The sequence below is a fragment of the Canis lupus genome, unplaced genomic scaffold (genome assembly GCF_011100685.1).
Source record: "Canis lupus familiaris isolate Mischka breed German Shepherd unplaced genomic scaffold, alternate assembly UU_Cfam_GSD_1.0 chrUn_S2228H2428, whole genome shotgun sequence".
NCBI lineage: Eukaryota > Metazoa > Chordata > Mammalia > Carnivora > Canidae > Canis > Canis lupus.
In genome coordinates, this window is record NW_023331113.1 from 3,942 (window position 1) to 9,386 (window position 5,445).

Genomic DNA, 5,445 nt, shown 5'->3' on the forward strand with positions numbered 1-5,445 from the left:
ACGTCGGTAGAGGGTTATGTGATCTGGTACCAACAGCTCCTGGGAACACGCCCAAGAACCCTCATATATGGTAGTAGTAACCAACCCTCAGGGGTCCCCAATCAATTCTCTGGCTCCAGGTCAGGCAGCACAGACCTCTGACAATCTCTGGGTTCCAGGCTGAGGATGAGGCTGATTATTACTGCTCATCCTGGGACAGCAGTCTCAGTGCTCTCACAGTGCTCCAGGTCTGTGGGGAAGTGAGACAAAGACCCACTTACCCATCTGCATATGAGTGAGCACCCCAGCAGCTGCCTGCTTAGGCTCCCCCTGGGTTTCTGCTCATTCTTCAGTTGATACCCTAGACACAGGTGCATCTGGGGGACCCTCCTGGGAATGGAGACTCCTTCACGTCTCTGACCTCAGAGTCACTCAGAGTAGCCCATTGTACACAGAAAGTGTCAATGAAAGAGACAGTTTTGTCCTCAGGATCAGGGACAGGTTCTTTAGGCTAGTGTACATTCACTTTTCATCTTCTGATTTCTCAGTAAATGAACACCCTTAGGTCATGAAGCTATCATGGTCCTTCAGCCCCATCCCTGTTCTGCTGATGCACATGTCACATCTTTTTGCAGCTGGGATCATTATTGCCTTAGCTTCAACCAAATGACTAGTTTTCCTTATTATTTGTTGATTGCATGGATCACATAAATCAATGCCACAATCAAAATTAAAAAAGGTATAAAAAAAGCTTTCCAGAGAAAAACCACCATGTGCTTGTTTATGGAAACTTTATGCATAATCAGCAACCCTGAAAGCAATAAAAAAAATTTACACACTGATTTTATACCAGCTGTTTATAAATGATCAGACTTGATGTAATGAAGATGTCCTCAAACATGATGTATATTAATAGAGGGTGATATTAGTCAATATTTAAAGAAAATAAGTTCTCAAGTCCTAAAATATGCATAAGTATTAACTGCACATTTCTTTGGAAGAACATACCACAGGCTACACTCCACATCATTGGAATCTCATTGTATTTTGGAAGAGGTGGGAATCTAGAGGTCCTAAGGAGGCCAGGTATTGACAGCAGGGGGAGGAAGGAGGAGGGTGAGTGTGTGAGGTGACTGCATTCCTGGTGATGTCAGTCTCCTACAGGGCCCATTGAGGGCGGCCACACCACTGCTGTGTTGTCACAGCTCAGTAAACTCTACCCCAGAGCGACAGCACCTTTGTACAGACAGAGAAGGTCATCTAGGAGTCTGGGATCCATGATGGAGCTGACAGGGTGACATCATCCCATCCACTGCTCAGGAGGTGTGACCCCCTGTCCTTGAAAGGGGGAGGATAGGAGGGGAGGGGTTCTGAGGGAGTTTGAACAGGCAGTTAGAAAAGGGAGCAAAGAAACTTCACATGAGCCCCTTAGTCCAGATGTCAGAGTGTGTCCCCAGGGCGGGGGGGTCAGGCATTGTGATGTGTCAGAGCCGTGCCTGGAATTGAACCACGACCTCCGTGGTCACAGAGGGTGGGATCCAGCGTTGTCCCTTCAGGAACAGAAGGTCTTGTGTAGTGAGGGTCTCAGCCTCTCCATAACCAATGTCAAAGTCGGATCTGCCCTTGTGGATCTGGTGATGACTGCAAGAGGTCCTTCAGCTACAACACAGGAAACTTTGAAAAATAGAGCTTGGTCATCTATAACCTGTAATTATAGCACACACCTGGGGCCACAGACAGAGGAGATCATAGAGACAGAGCGAGCCTGTGGTCTCCCACCAGGAGTGTGGACAGAGGCTCCGCTGACAGAGAAGGAGCTGGGGTGAGACACAGAGAGAGACCAGGCTTCAGGGACCCTAGTGGAGTCCATGGGGTCAACATCCCTGATGTCCTTGTCCATGTGCTCCCTGCCCTGGGGATCGTGCTGACCCTGAGCCTCACTCTGATCCTGGAGAAGCAGTGGAGCAGTGGGGACAGTTGAAGACAGTCCCCAGGGAGGAGGCACAGCAGGTGATTCTGAGACATTTGGGTTCATGAGGTGCAGCCTTAGGAAGGCTGAGTGTGACTTGGTTATGGCCTGTCTTCCATGCAGAAGGCGTCAGGACCCAGAGCACGGGAGGCAGGGGGCTCTGCTCTGGGTTCCTGTCCCCTCATCAGTCAGGGGGTACCCAGGCTGGGGCAGCAGGGGACTGGGGCTCTTCCCCTGGGGTCCATGGGGTGCTGGCCCTAGAAGGCAGTTCCTGCGTGTGTCTAGGTCCAGGGCCCACCTGCTGTCAGCTCCAGGCCCCCACAGCTCAGGAGGATCCTCCAGGGCCCCTCCATGACCAAAATCAGGGAGAGGAATTTGGGGCGGAATTGTTGACCAGGATATATTCTCCTCCTCCCAGTTGCAGAAGGGATGAGAGAGAGCCCCCAGCTCTGCCTCCCTGTGCTTGAGGTCCTGGGGATGTGCAGGTGGGTGCAGAAGTTAGGGTTCATCTCCACCCCCACTTCATTGTGCCCACTGTCCCAGGTACTGCAGCCTGACCTTGGACATTCAACTCATGCTCCTCCCTGAATTCTCCTCCCCCTGGGGTGAGAAGGTCTGCAAACATCCCCCTAACAAATGCTCACTCCCCTCAGCCTTGCCTGCACATTCCCGTGGGGTTCCAGGGACACTGCCTCCAGGACTCCTGTCCCCCTGCTGCACCTGGGGAGGAGGCTCTGGGTCTGTCCCAGGCTACTGTCCCCCCTTCCCAGTCACACCCACCCTGGGGCCTGCTCACCAGGCCTGCACACCAGCCTCAGGCCATGGGCCTTGCTCCTGCTGCTCAAGGTCTGGGGCCCCCATTTCTGAGCTAGGAATTCAGTGTTTGTGCTCCTTCCCCAGATCTTCTACTCCTTCATGAACAGAGAATCCTCTCCCTGCCTGAGGCTCCCCTGTACTGACAGCAGCACCCTCTCAGGGGCCTGTCATAGTAGAGACCTTGGTTCACACAATCCTCTTCCTCCTTCTCTCCCTGCCTTCCTCCTGCTGCACAGGCCTGAAAGGCCCCTGGGAGCACAGCTGCTTGCATCCCCACCTGCTGTGTCCCTGTCTCAGTTGCTCTGCCCTGACAACTTGATATCTTCAGTCTTGCCCTGTCCTCTCTGCCCACCCATCCAGGGAGGAGATCCCCAAATGAGGGGATCTCACCAGGGAGGTGACCCAAATGTCACCAGGTGCTGGTGCTTCTGTGAAATCACTGCCTTCCATCCTGATTTGAGGATCCTTATGCCCTGCTTTGATTTTCTCTTCTATGACTCTTTGTGCAGGACACGGTTACTCCTCTCTTGAGATGAACTTGAAAGGCGCTCCAATGAGGAGCTCCCGAAATGTCCCACAGGTGGGATAGGCTTAGTCTTTTGCATGACTTTTATTTTGTAGACATTCCCACAGTCACAGGAGTGATTATAGCTGGATGACTGTTCCCTCCATGTGGGAATCTCTCAGCCACAGACAGTGTATCCATGTTCCTTGCATCAGACCCCACATGCTGCTTCATACAGTCTTTCATGTCACAGGTGAGTGTTGGTGACACAACTCTGGATGTTAACCTCAGGACACTGAGGACCCTGAGTGGGACATGTAACCAGCAGGTGGCACTGTGCATGTCCTGGGTCCAGCAGGGAGACCCTCCCAGCTGGGGGAGGCCCTGGACCTCAGGGCTGGGCAGAGGCTGAGACCCCAGCACCCTGGTGCCCTCAGGGCCTGGCAGAGACTCCTGGGCAGTGTCCTGTGGGGTTCCCACAGCTGCTTCCTCCTCCACCCATCCCTGTTTCCCACTCTGAACAGAGCCTGTTCTCAGCCTTTTTGTCCTCAGGTCCTACCTCTGATCCTGAATCAGTAATCAAGTAGAGTCTGAGAGTCGGGCAGAAGGTGCAAAGTTGCATAAAAGCACTTTCATTTCTCTGGGTCAGCAGTGAGATATGACACTCCTGGGACAGGCCAGTCCCACTGTGGTGGCAGGGTCTTCAGAAACATGGGGTAGATACCTGTCCTCCTGTTCCTGTCTCTTTGGTCAGGTAGAGACAAAATCTGACTTCTGGGGGAGCTTCCAAGATGTTAACAGCCCCCACAAACTGAGAAGCTTCTGGCAAAATGCTGTGTCACTCATGCATGTCCGTGTTTGTAGGTACCCTGTCCCAGCCTCTGCTACTCAGCCACCCCCGTCTCTGTGTCTCCAGGCACTAAAGCCAGATTCACCTGCACCCTGCGTAACACGAAAAGAGAGGTAGGACACAGGAAGAGGGAGAAGCAGTGTCCCTGCAGGGAGCACGATGTGGGACTGGATCCAAGGGCCCAAGGATCATGCCCTGAGACAAAGGGCAGATGCTCATCCACCGAGCCACCCAGGAATCCCAACAAAGACTTTAAAAAACAAATCCTCGGACTTCCTCCTCTTGTCTCTCCTTTACTACACACACTACATGTTTCACATATCATACTATTGTCTTTTTTTAAATAATAAATGTATTTTTTATTGGTGTTCAATTTACCAACGTACAGAATAACACCCAGTGCTCATCCTGTCAAGTGCCCCCCTCAGTGCCTGTCACCCTTCACCCCCACCCGCACTCTCCTCCCCTTCCACCACCCCTAGTTCTTTCCCAGAGTTAGGAGTCTTTATGTTCTGTCTCCCTTTCTGATATTTCCCACACATTTCTTCTCTCTTTATGTATACAATGGAATATTACGCAGGCCATTAGAAATGACAAATACCCACCATGTGCTTCATACGATTGTCTTAAATCTACGTTTTTTAGGTTTGTTTTGTTTTCTCTTTTTTCTTCTTTTCTCCAAAACCAGAAATTCTGTGGGATGTGGTACCTACTGGGTGTTCTACATGTATGTCAATGCAGCACTTAATTTCTCTGTCCAGAGATTGTGTCACATGCACAGGATCAGAGCTCAGTCCCTGGACATGGCTACCTTCTTTGATCCCAACAGGAAGGAATAGCTTACCTTCTGTCCAACTTGGGTAGGAATCAGGAGTTCTCATGATTCCCCTCCTCAGATTTGATTAACTTTGTAGAGCAGCTCACAGAACTCTGGGAAACTCTTTCTTCTGTTTGCCAGTCCATTAAAGGATCTGATAAATGAGATAGGTGAACAGCCAGGTGGAGAGACACCTAGGGCTAAATCTGGGAGTGACTTATGTGTAGTAGCTTCTCTGCCTGTGAAGTTGGGATGTATCACGCTCCTGGAATGGATGTGCCTACCCTCTTGGATTTCATTCCCTCTTTCTCAAGGATGAGGCTACACAGGTGTATTTTCCCAGCCTAATACCAGGGCTTGATCTCTCTAGGGACCAGCCCCATCTCTCTAGGGAGCCACCCAGGAGCCCACACAGAGTGCCTTCATTCAAACAAAGATGCTCCCAGTGCTCTTGTCACTTAAGAATTGATGATGGTTTCAGGAGCCAGGAACCAGGGGTAGTCTTGACT

At 51.2% G+C, this 5,445-nt stretch overlaps 1 long non-coding RNA gene across 1 annotated transcript; it reads left to right on the forward strand.

The window, feature by feature from the left end:
• The first annotated feature begins 1,760 nt into the window (after positions 1–1,760).
• On the forward strand, positions 1,761–4,319 carry LOC119879048. The gene is made up of 3 exons (XR_005387301.1): positions 1,761–1,989; positions 3,386–3,522; positions 4,134–4,319. It is a non-coding gene; the product is annotated as an uncharacterized LOC119879048 (long non-coding RNA).
• Positions 4,320–5,445: the final 1,126 nt, after the last annotated feature.